This window comes from Pituophis catenifer, unplaced genomic scaffold (genome assembly GCF_029215685.1).
Source record: "Pituophis catenifer annectens isolate HBS135680 unplaced genomic scaffold, rPitCat1.0.hap2 SCAF_4, whole genome shotgun sequence".
Taxonomy (NCBI): domain Eukaryota; kingdom Metazoa; phylum Chordata; class Lepidosauria; order Squamata; family Colubridae; genus Pituophis; species Pituophis catenifer.
The window spans coordinates 38085919-38108529 of NW_027256884.1; the positions used below are offsets into that span (position 1 = coordinate 38085919).

Below are 22611 nucleotides of genomic sequence, written 5' to 3' on the forward strand. Positions count from 1 at the left end.
ATTCACATCTCCAACATTTAGCTTGCAAATTCGGGCACATACATGATAATTTTTTAGGATCTAAGTGCCATCTATAAAACATTTTATAAAAGTTCTCTCTCAAATTTTGTGCTTGCGTAAATTTAACATTTCTGACCCAAATCTTTTCCCATGTTTCCATCATCACTGGTTCCTGAAAGTTTTGTGCCCATTTTATCATACAATCCTTAACCAATTCCGTTTCTGAATCTATTTCCAATAAAGCATTATACAACCTTTTAATATGCATCTGACTTTGATCTCTAATCTGTTTCACCAAATTTTCCTCATTTTGTATAACACCAATTTTTTGATCTTCCCTCCATCTAGCTTGAAGCTGACCATACTGAAACCATGTATAGATTATCCCTTCTTCTTTTAGTACATCTAAAGATTTCAGTTGCAAATTCCCCTTTCCAAAAGAAGAAGCTCTTTATAAGTAATCACCTCTGTTTTTTGCTCTATACTTATATTTTCTATTGCATGTCTAGGATTTGCCCATATGGGTGCTTGATTATTCATGGCTTCTTTCATAAACTCTTTAAAATCATTGAGAGCAGCCTCCTGACTCTGTGAATCAGCCGGAAGTTGTGCTTTCTGTGTCACCACTGACACAACTGGGGAACCTCCCCCTCCTTTAACAACTCCTGGCTTAACTTGTTTAGAAGCCATCTTTTTTTTTCCTTTTTAAAAAGATCTTTTTTTTTCAAAGCCACAAAGTCCCTTAAACAACTTTAAAGTGCTTGTAATCTATAGTCTCTAATTTATCAGGCAAAATAGTCTTTTCTCCACAAGTTCTCACTTCCCAGCAGCTTTAAAAGTTCTCAATAAGCACTTCTGACTTTCACTTTCAAAACCATAACAAAGACGCCATCTTCAGCCTCCAGCTCAAAGAAATTCAGTTTGAAACAAAGTAACTCCGGAGTTAAGCTCTGCTGCTTTAAGGCTTGTTCTCCTGTTTCCGCTCTGCCTGCGCTTGTAATCAATCAAACTCACTTTTGACAGCAGGATGGTCGCGGCGTCTGGCTCTGTTTAAACAGAGTTGCCTCGGATCCGGAGCTTCTTGGTGGGCTGGCCGGGGAGCTCTCACCCTTCAAGCCTCTGGAATTATTCCAGAGGACTTTTGGGGAGCTCTACTCGCACCCACCGGCTCTCCTCTCCTTCTTCTCCCGATGGAGAGGTTTTTCAGCCGCCAGACAGCCGATTAGCGCTGTCAAAGCGGCTTTTACGATATCACGGGGCTGGTGGTCTAAAAAGACCGTCCACGATGCCTGCGGTGCAAGGGGCTACTCCAGCCTTTTGGAATAGCCTACCACTTGAGATCCTTTGAGCCTTATGAAAGACTCTTGCCCCATCCATTGGAGTAGCATGGGAGTGAACTTGGAGACTGTTTGGTTCAATTCCTGTGAGGAAGGTACTTTTCTTTCTATCTTTGTTTTTATGGATTATTGTGAGCAGTCTAGAGTCATTATATGAGGTAGGAATCCTGTTAATAAATAAATACATACATAAATAAAAGGTTATATAGCCCAGGAGGGAAAAAGAAATAGAAAGTGAAATATAGGATTAAGGAAGAATGGCAGTAAAGGGGAGGGAAAATCCAGGTTCTTGTGGATTAGAATCTACTTCATCACCTGCATGAATATTATCCCACATTATCAAATATGGCAGGTGATGTACAAATGGTTGTTAATAATGAAAGAAAATACAGAATTGTAATGACAATTACATTAACCTAAATGGTCTTCTGTCAGGACAATCTGAAGCAAGTCACAGTTATCAAACTGGAAGAAAGAAATGGAGACACAGGCACAGAACCTGTGTTTGTGTAACACTGAATTATAACTTGTTTTAGCTTTTCAAGTTCTGAAAACCCAGTCATTTTGTGAACTTAATTTTGTATTAATTTTGTAAATATATACATGTGTGATTCGGTACTATTTAGTTATTGATGATAAAATAGGAAGCACAACCACTAAATCTCAAGTAGAGTTGTTTTTGTTTTGCCTTACTCAACAAAGCAGGAAACACTTTTTAAAATTCTAATAGCTTTAATTACAGTGCTTGTTTGTTGAAATGGTAACTGTAAACAAGTATATGGCAACTGTAAACAAAGCAGTTGATTATTATATTGACAGTAAATAAAGAAATTACTTATTTTATTTGTATATCAAATTTAGAAACCACCCATCTCCCTCACAGAGCAACTCTGGTATTGAAAACAAATAAAGACAGCCACTATGGTGTAGTGGTTAAGATGCTGTCCTAAAAATGAGAAGACTGTAAATTCTAGTCTCACCTTAGATGTGAAATCTGGCTGGATGACTTTGGGCCTGTCACTCTCAGCCCAATCCACCTCATATGGTTATTCTTGTGGAAAAAATTAGGAGGAAGAAGAAATATTATGTATGTTCACCGTCTTGGGATAAAAATCAATCAATCAAACAAACAAACAAACAAACAAACAAATATTTGTGCCAATCCAGAATGATGATTTTTTTTTACTGTGAGGTTAAATTTACATGTCTCACAAAATGGGCAGTGTATATCAGTTCCTAGGCCAATCATTTAATCTGTTATCCAAGACCACCTGTTTAATCAACTGATGTTTCCCTCACTTTTTTTGATGAGTGGTTCAAGGCTGTTCAGAGTTGCCTTAAACTGCGAGATGGGTGGCAAATAAATATGATAGATGATAGATAGATAGATAGATAGATAGATAGATAGATAGATAGATAGATAGACATGATAGACAGACAGACAGTCCCACTCTGAAAGATTCCAAAGTCTTTTTTTATTCCTTTTGCATTCATATAGTATCTGGGTTGAAAAAAAAATTAAAGAAGTATTGCTGATATATTTTTGGGTTTGGACAAGCTCTGTGTTTCTTATTTCTAAGTTAAAACATTCCTTTATTAAATAAATTAAATCATATCTGAACTGTGAAATACATGATGAAAAACATGTAGATATAAAGTGAAGTCTTGCAGTGACTGAAATACTAAAGATTATAAAGCAGGATGAATATTAATCTCTGTGGGAAAATTTCACTGAAGTTTGGTTGTGCAATTTCATTTTAACCTCAACCATCATATTTTATTAAAATACAGCTAAAATTCAAGAAGTCACTTCTGTCTCAGAAAAGAAATTTCTAATGTTAGTATTAGTTCTTGGACAGTAAGAGGAGGCAGAAGAGTCCCAGGATATATTTAACTGTTCATATTTTTGTGGAAGTATATAGTTTATTTATGAATCAGTTATGAAGCATGACAAAATAAGTTCCAGCAAGTGCTTCTAGTCTTTTTCCCAATGACAAATAGAAGTCACACATTTCAGATTTAGGAATATTTTGCTGTTCTTAATGAAAAGAACAGAACAGAAAAGAGAAAAGGGAAGAGAAAAAGAAAGAAAGAAAGAAAGAAAGAAAGAGAAAGAAAGAGAAAGAAAGAAAGAAAGAGAAAGAAAGAGAAAGAAAGAAAGAAAGAGGATGGTATATGACACTGAGAATAGGATTCAATTTGTTTGGAATTACAGCATTCAATCTATCATTATCATCATCTGATGATGATGATTTTAGTCCTTACAACTGCAAAATAGATTTGCTATATTTAAGACACTGTAGCTGAAACTCAAAAACAGGAAAAGTAGCTAGATAAGATTTCAATCTATCATAGTTATTTACAAACGCTGTATGATAGCAGAATTGTGCAAAAACAGGGAAAACGTCTAATGTTATTAAGAGATACCTTATGCAGAATTGATTCATGTAGGGAGAATTAGTTTAAAAATTCAATAACGTATTTGTAATATTTGAAGAATAACTCATATCACTCAGCTTAACTTATTGTCTATATGTTTCACATATAATATTTTCACTGCTTATATTTTGAATCTCTCTCTCTCTCTCGCTATACAATGAATAAATGGAACCTTATAACAAAGATACAACTTTCTTGTATTAGAACATTTTCTGTTGTTTCTGCTTCAGTATTTGAATATGGCTGTCAATTGTTATCACAACAATCTCCCAAACTTTTTTCATCTGAAGTGTTTCAGAACAACCACCACACCTCAGCAAGATTGTCAGTATCAGATCATTATCACATGTAAATTATGGTAAATACAATTACTGCCAATAGTTTGACCTTTAGGCTGACCCAACACAGATAGGATCAGAGAAATTTAGACCAAAGCTTTAACATTTGTGCCACACATTTTGTTTAAAAAAAGAGAAGCTAGGACTTGTGATCAACTTTCTTATGAAAGGAACAGATCCAGGAGAACAGAATTTTCCTGAGAGTCCTAGCATAAAATAGTTGCATTCCTACTCTTTCTTCAACAACTTTGAATTAATATCATTCCTTGTAAGGGCAATGTGGAAATAGTTCTGAATATGAAATAGAGATGATTGAGCTAAAAATATATTGTCAAAAATGCCCTTGGGCATAAATCACAAAGCTAGAGTCACCGTGGGCATTCTGCTAAAAATGCAGACAAAGTTCTATTATAGAAAAATGATATTCTTAGGACTTTTATGTTCCCTTCAAATTTGCTAAGTAATTCGTTTCTTCTATAGAACCTTTGCACATTTTGTACTTTAAGAGTGTTAATGCACTATCAAATATCATTTAGTTTACAGAGCCTTGGATGCCTAGGACATATTTTTCTCTTGGTTGAAATAGGAAATACCTTTTAGTTTTAAGATTGCAAAAATATGTTTGTTAGTCTAGTTTTTGTTACTGGCGAAGATCACATTTTTTTCCAGAAGTTAGGACTTGGCAGAACAAATAAAAGTTATGATTATGTTCTTATTCTCCATAACCAGCCAAGAACTTTTACATAATGGGAATTTACCCTAATGTTAACTAATAAAACTATAAAATGTTTTATATACTAATATCCACTTTCCTGAATTTTGAAATCCAGTCCATAACTCAAAACATGTTTAGAAAATTGTACCAAAAAGAAATAATAACATAAAAAATGCATGCATACAAATGAACTTAAAAATGGAAATGAGATGGAACAAAATTATGGTTAAGAAAAATAAGAAAATGCAAATGTATTCTAGAAAGAGAAAAAGTTAATTAAAAACAATTTCCACAGGAAACTCTTAAAGCATTCTGTCACACACATTATTTTGCAATATGGATAAATATATGTGTATATATAATATGCTTTCAGCAGCTACATCAAGACCTGCCTTGAATGTTTAGTTGTTTTCAATATTGCAAACATTGGGGACGCTCTATATAAAATGTGATCCATGACGCAGGGGTGGGCTAAATGAGCAGTGTGAAAGCACAGTCAAACAGTCATTTTTATACTTGTGTCCAGTGTTGGGATGAAAGTCTAAAAGGGCAAGATTGCATGGTGACATTTCTACACATCTTTCGCCTTTCCTTTTGCGGTGGATATCTACAGATGCTTACCTATCTACTCTGTGTTAACTTTCTATATTCCTATGCTAGCTGTCCTGCTCAGTCAGCTTTTACAACAGGAAGGTGTTTACACAAAATGAAAATGGTACAGATTTTAAATGCCAAAAAGGCATTAAGAGTTGTTAACTTAATCTTGTGTAGCTTCTTCTCTGGTAATGTTGTACTACTAACTAGAGCATACAAAACATTTGCTAGACCAATTCTTGAATATAGCTCATCTGTCTGGAACCCGCACTGCATATCGGACATAAATGCAATCGAGAGAGTCCAGAGATATTTTACGAGAAGAGTCCTCCATTCCTTTAACCACAATAAAATACCTTATGCCACCAGACTCCAAAGTTCTAAGTTAGACAACTTAGAACTACGTCGACTTCAGTCTGACCTAAGCATAGTACATAAAATTATCTGCCACAATGTCCTTCCTGTCAACGACTACTTCAGCTTCAGCCACAACAATACACGAGCAAATAATAGATACAAACTCAAGGTAAACAGCTTCAAACTCGATTGCAGAAAATATGACTTCAGTAACAGAGTGGTCAATGCCTGGAATGCATTACCTGACTCTGTAGTTTCTTCCCCAAACCCCAAAATAAGTGCATAAGTGCACCAGCGTGCATACCGTCCCTGTCCTAATATTCCTTTTTACTTACTCTTTTCATGTATTCAAATTACGTTTATACTTTTACCTGTTATCTTATATATACTTGACAAATAAACTTATGAAGATGTCAAAGCACTGTATTTTAAAAGCAATTTAAAAAAAACAAATTGTTGCTTTCTATTCATATTCTTGTGGTGCTAAACATAAGGTTATACTAGAAGTGTGGAGATTCAACCAGATGTACACATTACAGAGTTTCTCCCTCATAAACAACAAAGGAATATTGGTCTGGTCCAGATTTATCCATTTTTTGGGATGTAAAGCTAAATTGCAGAGAATCTAGTGTGGAAGGAAATGTTCCCAAAATTAATTAGAGAAAGAGTGAGAACAAAATCATTAACCACTGTTTAATTGGTTAGAACCAGTCAATGTATAGACATAGTACCAATTCAACACACATACACATACAGAGCAATTGTATATTCTACAACAGAGTGCTACATTCTTCATAGTTAAAAACAAGTGCTTTGTCTGAAAGCTTTCCTGGCAATTAAATCTTTGCTTCTTTTCAGGAAACCATTCTAACACTGAATTATTTATTAGTGTCCCTGATATTACTTATTACTGCTACAATTGAAGAACAACTAATTCATGGTTGCTATATGCAATTTTCTGTTGACAAAGAAAGGCCTTTACGTTCCAATTAAATGTGTTTGCAAATGTTTATATTATTATGATTATGTGCCATTAGGTTTGTGTTGATTCTTAGCTACTGTACAGAGAGAACTTTTCCAGGATGATCTCTCCCAGTGCACAAATTGCTACTGTAAATAAGTCCATCCACTTCACTCCTGGTTGTCATCTTTTTTCCCTACTGTCTTTCTTCAACATTATCCTAGTGGACAATCACTTAAATATGAGCCAGCCAGCAGTGTGCTGCAGCTGCAAAAAAAAGGTCAATGCAGTTTTAGGTTGCATTAACAGAGGGATCACGTGAAATTCTAGTACTGCTTTATAATGCCTTAGTAAGGCTACACTTGGAATATTGCATCCAGTTTTGCTCGCCATGATATAAATAAGATGTTGAGACTCTAGAAAGAATACAGAGAAGAGCAACAAATATGATTAGGGGACTGGAGGCTAAAACACATGAGGTTGCAGGAATTGGGTATGTCTAGTTTAATGAAAAGAAGGACTAGCATGAAAACAGTGTTTCAATATCCACAAAGGTGTCACAAAGATGAGGGAGTCCACCTATTCTCCAAACCACCTGAAGGCAGGGCAAGAAGCAATGGATGGAAACTAATTAAGGAGAGAAGCAACCTAGAACTAAGGAGAAATTTCCTGACAGTTAGAACAATTAATCAGTGGAACGACTTGCCTCCAGACGTTGTGGGTCTCCAAACACTGGAGGTTTTTTAAGAAGAGATTGGATAACCATTTGTTTGAAATGGTATATGGTTTGCTGTCTGAGCAGGGGACTGGACTAGAAGACCTACAAGGTCCCTTCCAACATTGTCATATTGTTATATCATCCTTAAGGGTTCTGTGTCATAGCATAATATGTCCAAAATATGAAAATGTCAGTTTGGTCATTTGTGCCTCAAGTGAGAATTCTGGATTGATTTGTTGTAGGATCTTAGAATGGATTGGCAGAAACTGATATGTTGTTTTCTTGCTTAATTTATGTTTGTTTGGCTATGTAATCCAACAATGTTCCCACTTCCTACTGCCTACTTTGGCATTCCAGTCCTCAACTACAAGCAGCACAACTGTCTATATGTCATATTGAGCTTGTTGATAAAATATGTCAATTTTCTCTTCATCTGAATAGGTGGTTGAAGAATAAATGTGAAAAACTACCATATTAAAAGAGTATCAGAGATCCACTTGATATTATTCCGTCATTGACAACATTTTACCAACTACTGTTCTTATAATGCCCTTCCTAACTATAAAAGTGACACTGGCCCTTCTTTGTTTTCATGTCTTAAATAGTATGATATTTTGACTGAAAATGACCAATTTCAATCCACTTCAAGTTGCTGATGCCCAAGAAGTCAATGTGGAGTTAATTTATTTCATCTTTCACTGTTTATAACTTCTTCATGTTAATGCTTTTTACATTCCATGCTCCTGTTCTAATGCTGTCTCTATAGCTTCAGATTTTCTTCTCCTACATGGCAGCATCAGCAACTAGATGTCATGAAAGTATTAATCAATTGTGTCATAAACACAATTAGTATTCAGAAAGTTCTTCTTCCTTAGTAGCATGCACACTAACCAACCTCAAGGGCTGTCATCTGGCACTATACTGTCAACCATTTTGTATTTCCTATCCATGTGATCGTCTTGTAAAGTGCACCATTCGTTTATATTATCTTCTCCCCTGCTATACGAAGTTAACCCTTTGCAATTATTGTTAAAATGATTATCTGCTTCCAGCATCTTCCTATATTGCTGCTGCTGAATATACAAGCCGGATTGATTTAGTTGAGCAGCCGGGATGACCTTCACACTTTGGGTGACCCTGCTGGGAACGGAATGGGACAACTTGCCACAGCCAACTCACCACAGCCAACTTGCCATGAGATAACTCGCTGCAGGACAATTCAATAATGCAATATAATTATTTAAAATATTTAAAAAATGTTTAATTTTTTTGTCATTCACATTTCATTTTGCCCCTCCTTTGGCATCTTTTCTTTAATTATTCTATTCTACAACTTCTTCCATATTAATGTAACTCTTGTTACGTGTCAAGTTGGCTATGGTGAGATGTCTCGCAGTGTGGCCACTGTGAGTTGATCTGCTGGGAATACATACCTTAGACCAGGGGTGTCAAACTGGTGGCCCGCAGGCTGGATGCATCATGTGCAGGCCACATCCACCCAGTTCCGTGAAGGGGAAAAACATCACTATATGTTACATGATGACAACGTGCCTTAGACATACCCCAACAGTGTTCTTCACTTCTCCCTACCAAGGAAACCACCACCACCACAATAAAGCAGTACATTAGGTCTTGGGAGAATAACAATCCTATACATTTTATATTACTGGTTGATATTCCCCTTAAGTGACATAAAGAAATGTTTGGCACTATTCAAAATAAAAACGGAAATGAGCTGCTTAACCCACCCATGCACTGCCTGTTTGAGAGGTTTTGAAACAAAATAGCTTTTATTTCAAAAGAGGCCAAATGCTTTGTTCTTCTTCCTAAAGGAAGTAAATAGTGATAATGGCCTTCAAAATAAGAACAGTAGCCCAATAATCAAGTTCCAAGAAAGACAATGGGGAGGGGTGTAATTGTGAAAAACAATAAGGGCATTACTTGAAAGACTTTAAATCTTGGATTTAAATCAGATCCCTTTAAATATCGGAAAGAGTCAGAAACAAGGACACCATCAAGTGTACAATCCAAAGCACACTTAATTGAAAGTTTGTTTCCTGTAATAAATGGGACTTTCTTTCAAGAAAAGGTCATTAGAATGTAAGTATTAACTCAGGGAAATTAACTCAAAATTATTAGAAATTAATTTGAAGGTAACTAAAAAAATAATTATTAATCAAACAGTGAAAAATCCTACAGTTTGTACTAGGGTAGCTCACATAAAGCTCAGATCCTTATTAGTTAGCTTTATTCAAATCATAACATTCACATTTATTCATTTTTTTAAAATTTGAAGATAAGTTTTAGGATCTATACATTCAGTCCAGTGGTGGGTTGCTACTGGTTCGAACTGGATTGGACAAACTAGTAGCGGAGGGGGGAGGTTCCACCTACTTGCCTTGACGCTTCTGCGCATGCGCAGAAGTACTGCGCATGTGCATGAGCAAACCAGTAGCAACGGGATTTGGAACCCCCCCCCCGATTCAGTCAGTTCTTTTTTTTAATAATAATTTTTATTGTAGTTTTTCTTTTTCATAATTCTAATACATAATCAAACAGTGTCATTTTTATATACCTTGGATTAACAGTTCATATAATATATACATTATATATATATATATATATATATATATATATATATATATATATATATATATATATGTCTTTTTCTTTTTTCATAGGCTTTTATGTGCATATTCTTTCTAGCCAGGTTCCACCTATGTAAGCTAAGTTAGGGCTGAAGAACAACTTAGCTTACATAGGTGGAACCTGGCTAGAAAGAATATGCATATATATATATATATATATATATATATATATATATATATATATGTAGGTCTTTGGTTATTCGGGTCTTCTCCCACGTAAAATTGGAAGTGTCTTGGCGACGTTTCGACGAAGTCTCATTCGTCATCTTCGTCGAAACGTCGCCAAGACACTTCCAATTTTACGTGGGAGAAGACCCGAATAACCAAAGACCTACATACAAACACCCGCGAAAACCTGAGAAAACATATATATATATATATATATATATACATACATATACACATCCTCAACTTTCTTATGAATATTACCTATTTTTGTTTCTGTTGTCTATCCACCTATACCATTTTTCCCAAACTGCATAATATTCCGAATCGTCTTTTTCTTTTAATTCTAAAGTTAATTTATTCATTTCGGCACATTCAAATATTTTCTGAATAATCAATCCCTCTGGTGGTTCAGTCAGTTCTATACAGAAGTCCTCGACTTATTACCACAATTGACCCCAAAATTTCTGTTGCTAAGTGAGACATTTGTTAAGTGAATTTGCAGCCTTTCTTGATACATTTATTAAGTGAAACACTGCAGCTGTTAAGTTAGTAACATGGTTGTTAAGTAAATCTGGCTTCCACATTGACTTTGCTTGTTAGAAGGTCACAAAAGATGATCACATGACCCCCAGGACATTGCAACTGTCATAAATTTGAACCAGTTGTCAAGTATTTGAATTTTGATCATGTGACCATTGGGATTATGGCACACTAGCCATAAGTGTGAAAAATGGTCATCACTCACTTTTTCAGTGCTGTTGTAATTTCAAAAGATCACTAAATGAACTGTTATAAATTGAGGACTACCTTTAATTGATATGATTGCATAATACAATGCCCACTTTGCATCTTAGTCATTTCCTTAGAAAACAGGAACTGTTTATAAGTGAGAGTTAGAAATCAATGAACTGGATAGATTTTGGTAAAAGAGAGAGGAAAGGGAAAAAAAATAACCCTTATTTTCTAAATATACATTTCTGGCTGCTGACACAGCCTTCCTCTTAATAATCTCTTTATTTATTCCCAAAAGCTGCAGGGGATGAGTGAATTTGCCTGGATTGACTCAGACAGGCCTCCGAATAAGCCAAGCTATTACTATTCTGAAATCAGGAAATAGTTGGAATAATTTCCAGGGCAATCTGAATTCAACATGAGCTTTCCACTTTTCTGTACAATCATCCAATGCTCCAGAATCAACTTGGATGTTCCAGGTAGGAGGATAAATCACAGCCAAATAAAAGAATGGTGATTTTTGCCTCATTTTCAGGCTGGGAAATTTTCTGTTTTTATTTTGTATTTATTACTGAATTTATTATTGAATTTATTTGCAACCTATCTTATATCCAATAATCCTGATGGGCTGTGATCAGTAATCTGTAGTAAAATGATATTTCATTAAGAAATCTCTCTAATTTCTATTCTTTCTTTCTGTTTGTCTTTACTATCAGAGCCCCAGAAGCAGACAAACTGGTGGGACGGGACGGGACGGGACGGGACGGGACGGGATGGGACAGGACGGGATGGATGTGGAGGGGGACATTGAGAACCAGCTGCTGTGGCCTAGAGGTGGAGCTCTTGCCTCACAATCAGGAGGTTGTGAGTTCGATCCCAGGTAGAGGCAGATGTAGGGTCTCCTGCTTGGGCAGGGGTTTGGACTAGATGACCTGCAAGGTACCTTCCAACTCTGTTAATTTGTTTCATCTTCTCCAAATTGAATTAAACTCTGAGCTGAGGTATAATGCTCATCTCAAATTTGAGGAAGGTATTGTGTCCTAGTATGCCTACAAACACAAAAAGCATTTCTTCCCATGTGACATATAGGTCTGCTAGCTGGAGCTTATATTTATGTCAAATAAGCACTTGGATCAGGAGTGAAATGTAAAATGTAAGAGGTTGCAGAAAAAAATACTTTGAAAAGCCTCTGACAATCCCAGCTGAGCCGCGCGATCATCAGAGGCTTTTTTTTTTTACTTTTAAAAGCATTTTTTTGGCGGAAGAGGTTGTAAAAAAATGCTTTTAAAAGTAAAAAAAAAAAAACCTCTGATGATCCTGCGGCTCAGCTGGGCATGGGGTATGTGTGCAGGGATTTTTGCTACCAGTTCTCCAAACCACCCGCCACCATCGCTACCGGATCTAGCGATCCGGTCCGAACCAGGAGCATTTCACCTCTGACTTGGATGTTTTTGTATACCTTTATTTCCTAATTTTTCCTAATTACCCCACTACATTCATTTAGTGACCATTTAAAGTGGTAACAGCGCTGAAAAAAAAAATGACTTAGGACCATTTTTCACATTTATGACCGTTGCAGCATCCCCACGGCCACATGATCAAAATTCAGACGCTTAGCAACTGGCATGTATATATGAGGGTCACGGTGTCCTGGGGTCATGTGATCACCCTTTGCTGACAAGCAAAGTCAATGGGGAAGCCAGATTTATTTAACAGGGTTACTAACTTAACAACTGCAGTGATTCAACTTAAAAACTGTGTCAAGAAAAGTCATAAAATGGAGCAGAATTCACTTAAGAACTGTCTTGCTTAGCAATGGAAATTTTGGCCTCAATTGTGGTTGTAAATCAAGGACTATCTATGTTGTATTCCAAACCCGGGTTAATTATGAATACAGTAAATATAATAAATATAGAGTGGGGGGCTGAGTTTTACACACACACATATTATTTACCTAATTTTTTTAAAAAAAAATATTTTTCCTAACTGTGAAATCTGTTTAAGGAACATCTTTGACCTCTAAGTCAAAAAAATATCTTTGGATATTTTTGATGCCACAAGGATCCCTAACACCATAATAGTCTATTCCAGTGAGGAAAGCAAAAAAGTAGGCTTGAATAAACACTGAGAAGAGCCTATAATATAATTGTCACATGAATCTAAGTGTTCTAAAATAAATTCTGGGGCTGTGCTGAAAAGAGGGAAGTTGGGCAAACAAAAGAGATGTGTGGCATGTTTAAGGAAGGGATGGATAAAGGAAGCAACAATCTAAGCAATTTATGAAATATCTACATTTCTTCATCTCTTTTTCCTTTTCCTAGGAATTTCTTCTGTTCATTCTTTCAGTATTGCATTTCCACGATCTCTCTTGGGCCTGCTTATCATTTATGACTTCAAGTGATTCCTTCGAGTAGATTGTATGCTGCCCACCCTTTTCATGGGTGCATGAAAAACGTACATTCCAAGCAAAGAGACTTGGAAAAGCCCAAGCTGACACTTCTCAGCTTTTCCTGTCATCGTTATCTTTAACTTCAGGATGACATGGTTGCTTTTCCCTAAGATGCCTGACATTTTTAATCCATCAATCAGTTCCTCTCCGGTGGACAGAATTAGGTCCAGGAAAATGAATGGCCTTGTTTCTTCTGAAATTCCGAAAAATTAAATTGCACCAAGAGAGGATAGAAATCGGTTACTCCTGAGTTACTTTTCCTGCAGCTATCAGGACATTTGGAGACTGGCTTCTTGGGAGCCTGCTGAATTGACTTAGAAAGCCTTTATTTTTGTAAAGGCAAAGTTAGAAGAAAATACAAGAAAATATAAGATAAAATATAAGATAAAATGCTTTATAAGATCAAATGGACTTTGTCACTCACTTGTTTCTGATTTTGAGCTTTTCTGGTGTGAAGAGAACTTTGTGTATTCTCTTTTGGGTATAGACACACCCCGGCCAACAGACCTAATGTTGGACTAGGACAGCATTTGTACCTTCTCTATAAGCATGACCACTTCTATCCCATATAGCTACAGATAATAAAATCAAGCATATTTTCAAAATAGTCTGTTTCACAATAATAATTCCCCAACATATTCTATCAAAGCCTCAAAGTAAAGGGAAGTTGGTGGTGCCCCTTGTCTTGAAAGTTCACATTTGAGTTTGTATTTTGAGAAGTTAAGTCCAGTTTGGTTCAATGTTTATTTGTCCCCTTTCTAGTAGAAAATGCTACTTTCTAGTAAAAATGCTACTTCATAGGCCATATAAAACTGGGACTGATTGAGGCATGATTTCAACATCTTCCTTCCTTCCTTCCTTCCAACATATAACATACTGAAGATTTTCTGAAATTCAGTAACATGCAATATTTTGTATTTCTTCATTTGGCATAATTATCTCAATATAGATTCTACTCAGAACTGAACTTTATTTTTAAAATATAGGACTGTCTATCCACAATACACAAAACATATTCTGCATTCAGCAATGAATGAATGGAAGTCAAAGCTGCACTTTTGAACTTTCCCATATATACAGTTCATTTAATGGGGCAGAATGGTAGCAATCTCTTTGAATTCAGTAATAATCATCTTGGTAATTCCAGTATTAATATGGCTTTTTTTTTTTTTTTTTACTGATGGCAACACACAATATAGCAGAGGTCTTCAAACTTGGCAGCTTTAAGACTTGTGGACTTCAACTCCCAGAATTGTCCAGCCAGCACTGGACAATTCTGGGAGTTGAAGTCCACAAGTCTTAAAGCTGCCAAGTTCGAAGACCTCTGCAATACAGGGATGGCAGAAACCTTAAAAATTAAGGTCTAGTTTTCCGTTGCTGCGCTTTAAACTCCTTCTCACTCGTCTTTCAATACAACCATTTTCATCCTGTTTGCTCATAGGAATCCTATGCCTGCTATATGTTTAGTTTAATAGGCCACATGCCATTTCTCCACAATTTGTGAGAAGCTGTTGCTTCCTTTGTGGTTTTGCGTATCTCGTCCTTTTCCAAAACTCTACAGCAAATTGTGAATACATGACCTTGAGGCTGCCAAGAAGGCATTGTTCACTTCCAGTTATAGGGACACCAACTAGACTAATAAGACTTTGCTGGGAGCTGGAATGTTTTGTACATTTTGTACATAGCCTACAAAAATTCTCAGCTAGGACACTTTTGACAGTTGTCCAATATGCAAGGGGTGTAGTTCTCTCTCTCTCTTTTTTTTAACCCAAAGCAAAAAATACATTGAGTGAAACCATCATTCCTGAATACAATAAAGGGAATATATATTTAACAAGCCCATCATATAATAAATTCTTAAATTATTCCAAGAATTACCAAAAAAAACCCCGCAGCAACCCTGTACTCTATCTACTGTAAGCAACTACATTAGTGGATTGAACAATAGCAATAGCACTTAGATTTATATACCGCTTCACAGTGCTTTACAGCCCTCTCTAAGCGGTTTACAGAGTCAGCACATTGCCCCCAACAATTTGGGTCCTCATTTTACCGACCTCAGAAGGATGGACGGCTGAGTCAACCTTGAGATGGTGTTTACTGGTCATAATGACATGAGATTTTTAGAACTGTTGATATATTTGGGGAATATAAATCTATTTATGGAGGTTAAGTTTCTTTAAGATTAATAGAACTTCTAAGTCAACATATAATTCAGCCTAAATCATTATTTATTATTTTCATGAGCTGTGATTTAAAACCAAAGAGAGCAAATAGTTTTTACACTTCTTTGCAGCTAAAAGGCAAAAAAGAAGGAGGAGGAGGAGGAGGAGGAGGAAGAGGAGGAGGAGGAGGAGGAGGAGGAGGAGAAGGAGGAGAAGAAGAAGAAGAAGAAGAAGAAGAAGAAGAAGAAGAAGAAGAAGAAGAAGAAGAAGAAGACAGAAATATAACTCTTCAAGATTTAGTTCAAATCATCTAGCATGCAATAGCAGGGAATTATAAACCTGAACATTTTTATATACCTCCCAAATGGATTATTGTAACATGCTCTACATTGTGTTGCCCTTGAAGAATACCAGGAAGCTTCAGCTGGTGCAATATGTGGTGGCATGGAGTGTTGGGTGTTCCTGGAATTACACACATTACCCGTCTGCTCCACAAGATGCATTGGTTGCCAGTTTGTTTTCAGGTTCAATTCAAGGAAGGAAGGAAGGAAGGAAGGAAGGAAGGAAGGAAGGAAGGAAGGAAGGAAGGAAGGAAGGAAGGAAGGAAGGAAGGAAGGAAGGAAGGAAGGAAGATGTTGAAATCATGCCTCAATCAGTCCCTGTTTTATATGGCCATTTTCTACTAGAAAGGGGACAAATAAACATTGAACCAAACTGGACTTAACTTCTCAAAATACAAACTCAAATGTGAACTTTCAAGACAAGGGGCACCACCAACTTCCCTTTACTTTGAGGCTTTGATAGAATATGTTGGGGAATTATTATTGTGAAACAGACTATTTTGAAAATATCCCTGATTTCATTATCTGTAGCTATATGGGATAATTATAGAAGTGGTCATGCTTATAGAGAAAGTACAAATGCTGTCCTAGTCCAACACTAGGTCTGTTGCTGATTTTGACTTTTAAAGCCCTACATGGTATAGGGCTAGATTATTTGAGGAAAAGCTTCTATTAGATTACATCTATTATCCTATCACATCCAGCAGGAGGAGGAAATTACAGGTCCCTTCTACTAAAGAATTCCATCTGATAGGATTGAAGAGGTGACCTCAATCTGCTCTGGCACCAGAGATGGTATTCAGCAGGTTCTGACCAGTTCTGGAGAACCAGTAGAGGAAATTTTGAGTAGTTGAGTATTTAACCGGTAAATACCACCTCTGACTGGCCCCCGCCCCCATCTATTCTCTGCCTCCCGAGTCCCAGCTGATCAGGAGGAAATGGGGATTTTGCAGTAACCTTCCCCTGGAGTGAGGAGGGAATGATGATTTTATAGTATCCTTCCCCTGACACGCCCACCAAGCCATGCCCACCAAGCCATGCCACGCCCACCAAGCCACGTCCACAGAACTGGTAGTAAAAATTTTTGAATCCCACCACTGTGTGGTACCCATCTGGTGGAACATTATCCCTCAACCAAAGACTGGCCCCAACTCCACTGATTTTTCCGAAATCTCTTAAAACCTGATTTTGTTCACGGGCATGGGAATCCCATGGGAGTGAGGGGGCTGTGAAATAGCTATATTGGATGTAAGTTGTTCAAGGTACTTTCCTGTGGTTTTAGTTATATTTAGGCTTAACGGTTTAGTGGTTTTTAGAATTTTATTTTAAATTGTTTTAATTATTTGCCACCCAAAGCCACACATGTGAGTTGGGTGGCTATTCAAATCTGATAAATAAATAAATAAATAAATAAATATGTAATCTCTTTTATTCATATTTAACAGATGTCATAGGATTGCAGTGTTAATTTTAAATTTTATGGATCACCAATGTCATAGGAATATGAATGCACAGTGAAGTAAATAGCCTCGAGCCACTGGAAATCTGAAGGTGCTTTTCACACCTAAATATTTTTAATGGGCAAAAGACAAGGACTTTGTTATAATAAGATGGAATTATAGGTATATTCCAGTTCACATGAAAAGCCACATCAAAGTTTACACTCAACAGCCAAATTCTCTGCATGGAGAATCATTTTCAGGAAGAGACATCACAGGTTCAGTGTTGTGGAGTGGGGGAGGTAAGTTGTCTTTAGTTTCCCTATTTTCATAAGCATCACTTAGGAGCTAAGGAAGCATCATTAATGTGGTGTTGCTTCATTGGTCAAATAAATTTTCAAAACAGGAGTTAAAGCACAGGTGAAATTCAGCCGGTTCTCACCGGTTCGCCCAAACCGTTAGTAAATTGCTTAGGTAGTTCAGAGAATCGGTTAAAAATAAAGTGCAAGAGAGGTTCTCTCTCTCTCTCTCTCTCTCCCTCTCCCTTCCCCTCCCTCCCTCCCTCTCTCTCTCTCTCTCTCCCTCCCTCCCTCCCTTCGATTAATAGTTCCACTTAACAGTTGCACCTGGAATGCAGCCGATACAAGCTGAATCAAGTCAATAAACAACAGAAACTGGCAGGAGTAGGGCAGGGAAACCCATCAACCACCCATCTAGGGATGGGATTAACCTCTTCCCTTCAGGAAGAGGATTTTCATTATAAAGAGTATTAAGTAACACTTCTGTGATCAGCTGATAGTCCCTGGAGTTTCCCAAGACCTTTTATAGCTGCTGCAGTGTTGGCTACTTCTTGTTTCTTCCTGGGGGAAAAGATACAGGAGGGGACAATGATGCAGCTTGATCATACAGTCCGTGAATTTAATGCATGTGTGGTCCAGCCAGCTGTATTCTTCTGCTGTGAAGCACTCAATTTAGAACATAGAAAACCTAGAATAATAGAGTTGGAAGGGTTTTGGCTTTCAATTAGTCTGAGCAGCTGCTCTTAGTTTCCCTCTCAGCTGCTGCATTTGATTTGGGGGTTGATTTTTTTTAAAAAGGGGAATGGCTGTTTTAAGTTTTCTGCATTGTTTTAGTGGTTCCTGGCACTGTCCTTTTGGGATGTAGTTCCCTCACTCTTTTTGAAAGCCTCTAGTGATGGAGCACCCACAACCTCTGAAGGCAAGCTATTCCATTGGTTGATTAGTCTCACCTTTAGGATTCCACTGATTAATTGTTCTAACTGTCAGGAAATTTCTCCTTAGTCCTAGGTTGCTTCTCTCTTTGGTTAGTTTCCATACATTGTTTCTTGTTATGCCTTTTAGTGCTTTGGAAAATAGATTGACTTCCTCATTTTTGTAGGAGCCCCTCAAATTTCCTGACAAAACAATTAATCAGTGGAACAATTTGCCTCCAGAAGTTGTAAATGCTCCAACACTGGAAGTTTTTAAGAAGAGATTGGATAATCATTTGTATGAAGTTGTGTAGGGTTTCCTGCCTAAGCAGGGGGTTGGACTAGAAGATCTCCAAGATCCTTTCCAACTCTGTTATTCTATTCTATTCTAAATAGTGGAACAGTGCTATTTTATTGTGAGTTGGACTAAGGAGAAATTTCCTAAGGGTGAGACCAATCAAGTTGGCCATGCCCACCCAGTCACATGACCCATTTCCCAGAGAAAACACCGGGAGCCACAAAACCTGGGCAGGTGTGGCGGGGGTGGTGGTGGTGTCATGTGACTGGGTGGAGTGACATTGAGTTGGCCATGTCCACCCACCCAGTCACATGCCCACCAAGCCATGCCTACCAAGCCACACCCACAGAACTGGTAGAGAAAAAATTTGAATTTCACCCCTGAGTTAAAGTATATATGAATAGCATATTATATACAGATAGTTCTTAGTTTACAACTGGTCACTTTGTGACCATTCAAAGTTACATAGCTCCATGGCTTAGGACCTGGTTATCTACGGGACCGCCTACTACCACCAATAGCCTCCCACCGGCCAGTACGCTCTCATAGAGAGGGACTCCTCCGGGTGCTGTCAGCCAAACAATGTCGGCTGGCGACCCCTAGGGGGAGAGCCTTCTCTGTGGGGGCACCTACCATCTGGAATGAGCTCCCCCCAGAGATACGGAGGATCCCGGATCTGCGCACCTTCCGCCGCGCTGTGAAGACTCTTTTATTCCATCAAGCAGGCTTGGCCTAATCTCCTCCTTCTTTTAATATATAAATTTTAAATCTGTTCTTAAATTATTGGGGTGTTTTAATTTGTCTGGGCCAAAATGATTTAATTTGATTTTAACTGGTTTTTTAAATTTTTGTATTTATGTATTTTATTGCTTGGCTGTTCACCGCCCTGAGTCCTTCGGGAGTAGGGCGGTATACAAATCAAATAAACTAACTAAACTAACTAACTAACAATGGACCTCCCCAAAAGTATTTACAACTCAGTTCCAATGGATGTGCCCTTTGGGCACTTCACAACTGGCCAGCATTTATGGTTATTTGCAGCATTCTGTGGTTCATGCCAAAAACAGATATTTAGTGTACTTCCAGTTTTCAGCAGAAACAGCCTATAGTGAACAATGGGTTTGCTTAACAACCACAAAATTTGCTTAACAATTGTTACAAAGAAGTTTGTAAAATCAGGTTGGTCACATGGGTGACCGACTATCATGACTTACAAACATAATGGGCAGGTTCCATTACAGCCATAAATCAAAGATTATCTGTATTTCAACCTATAATTTCAATATTCTAAATTTTTGTTGTTTTGGACAACTAGGCTTTGGAATTTTTCACTAAAAAACCAAATAAACTACCTTAGACCAAATTAAATCATTGATCTATCTGTAGCTTGGCACTGTTTGACCAAATGCTCTTGAGTCACACTCATCAGATTAGCTAATAGTGACAGGAGAGCTGAATATGTCATTCCTAGATTGACTTTATCTCCCCAGAATTTCAAGCAGAGACCATTCCCAGCTGGAGATGTCAGAGACCTGACTTGTTAGCTTTGCAGGCAAGCATAAATCTTTTGTTCAGATGCAAAAGAGCTGTATGGCTCTTCCACTAGATGGCAGTCAAGATCCCTTCATGACTCCATCTCCTTCCCTTCTCTATTTTAGTGCTTTTTCTGTTTTATTTTCATATTTAGGTGCAACATTTCAATGCTACTCAATTTGCCCTACCTTTTGCATACATTAGATAGCAAGTCAAATTACGCTGGTTAAAAAGTGCTAATTTTCACACCAAAGATTTATTAATTCCTTACTTAAAAAATACTCTCAGTTAGTTCTACTTCGCTAGTACAACCTTAAGAATCCACACACGTGACTTTTTGTGCTGGTTCCTCTTTTAGAACTAAAGCTCCTTTTCTCCAGTGTGTTCACTTAGACTTCATGACTCTGAGGCTTATCCAGGGCAATGCAATATGTGCATCACAACATTTAGAGCTATGTTTAAAACTTTTTGTCCTTACTATTTAAACCATTTCTTTTCTCTATAGTGTCCTTGACTGTTTTTTCCATTGGTATATATCTTTGATCTTGCTGCATCACATATGTATGATAATTCATATTTATGTGTGCATTATATCATTTCTTGCCACTTCCTTATTACTAATTTCCAAGCTGTTAAATATGGAAAATGAAAGTTTCAAATCTGTTCTCAAAATCACCGAAACTAGGTAGTCATCAAAACATCTGTGGTACTGAATCCTGTAAATCAGTTAAACATTCCGTTAAGAAGTACATCCTTCTGTTACAGGGTGGATAAAAATCAATGATTTTTTTTAAAAAAATCAAAAAAATTGGATTTTTTAAATTTAAATTGGGTTTTTTTTATTTAAATCAGATTTTTTTATTTAAAGCAGGTTTTTTTTATTTTTATTGAATTTATTTTAATAAAAAACTTTTGGGTTTAAAATCTATCGTAAGATAGTTTTATATTTAAGATACATAAATAATTTAGTTTATTCAGCATGAAATGGAGTTTAGTTATGTAGCACAAGGCTGTATATTCTACAACACTGGGACTATCGGTGAGTCAACAGTGGGTCAAAAGAGTAGCAGAGATGACAGTTGCTCTTTAAAAAATATGATTTAAATCGAGTTGATTTAAATCAAGTCTTTTTACTAGTGATTTAAATCATGATTTAAATCCACCCTGTTCTGTTAACCTGAATCTGTTGCAAAAATCAACTCAGTTGCACAATTTAATATTACTCAATTTAATATTACATTAATCATCACATGAACTCTTCTGGTAAGCCCACTTCCTCAATGTAGCTGAAAATGATTTCAGTTCCTGCAATCATTGACATAGTTAATTTGGATGTCTGAAGGACAAAATCTTTCCTACATCATACTGAAGTTTAGTTTACAGACAGTTTAAGATTTGTATTTTGAAACTCCTTCCTTGCATCAGAATCATAATGTTACCATAGAATAGTGTTTGTGGAGGCTGATGGCTTTTGAGATGTCAGTGGCAGTTGACAATTGTTAAGGATGAAAAGCAATATATATCTCCTTCCTCAAAACTCTTTATGCCATTTTGATTTTTAATCAGGACTGGTCCAATCCTGCAAATGACAGTATGGGCTTTCTGTTATCAGGGAATAGCAGTAAGAAAACAATGTTTTTGCATTTGAATACAGTGATTATGTTAACTCGGGACAGTTAAGTGTTAACTGTTCAATTCCCAGCATTACTGCTAAATCCTTTAACAAACTCAAAGAAGAGAGTGTCATATTTGGATAATGTCATTATAATTAACATCTCTCTCTCTCCCTCTCTTTCATACACATACATTCAGTATGTAAATGGCAAAAAAAAAACCATTGCATTTTATTTTTCCTTTTATCAGTTAAAATAAGAAAATGTATTCTGAGGTCAGACAGTATATTTTGGGAGTATTTGCTTTCAAGATCAGTTTTTCCAGTATTAACTTATTTTGTTTAACTTGTGTTGAAATAGGAAACTTTGTTTTGACAGAATTTGGCTCTCTGTACTTTTTAAAAAATTCTCATTCAACAACTTTGTGGTTTTTAAAAATAAGAGCAGTTAAGAGCAAAGGAGACATACATCTAAGCCAAAATTTATAGTCCTAAATTTCAATTGTGAGCTCTACTAATATGTTTGAAAGATTCATGTTCTCAGAGTTTAAAAAATT

At 36.7% G+C, this 22611-nt stretch overlaps 1 protein-coding gene across 1 annotated transcript in view; it reads right to left on the bottom strand.

Annotated features, from left to right (window-relative positions):
• ATP10A (ATPase phospholipid transporting 10A (putative)) overlaps nt 1–22611 on the bottom strand; it is a 158941-nt gene that overhangs the window by 90051 nt on the left and 46279 nt on the right. The window lies entirely within an intron of this gene.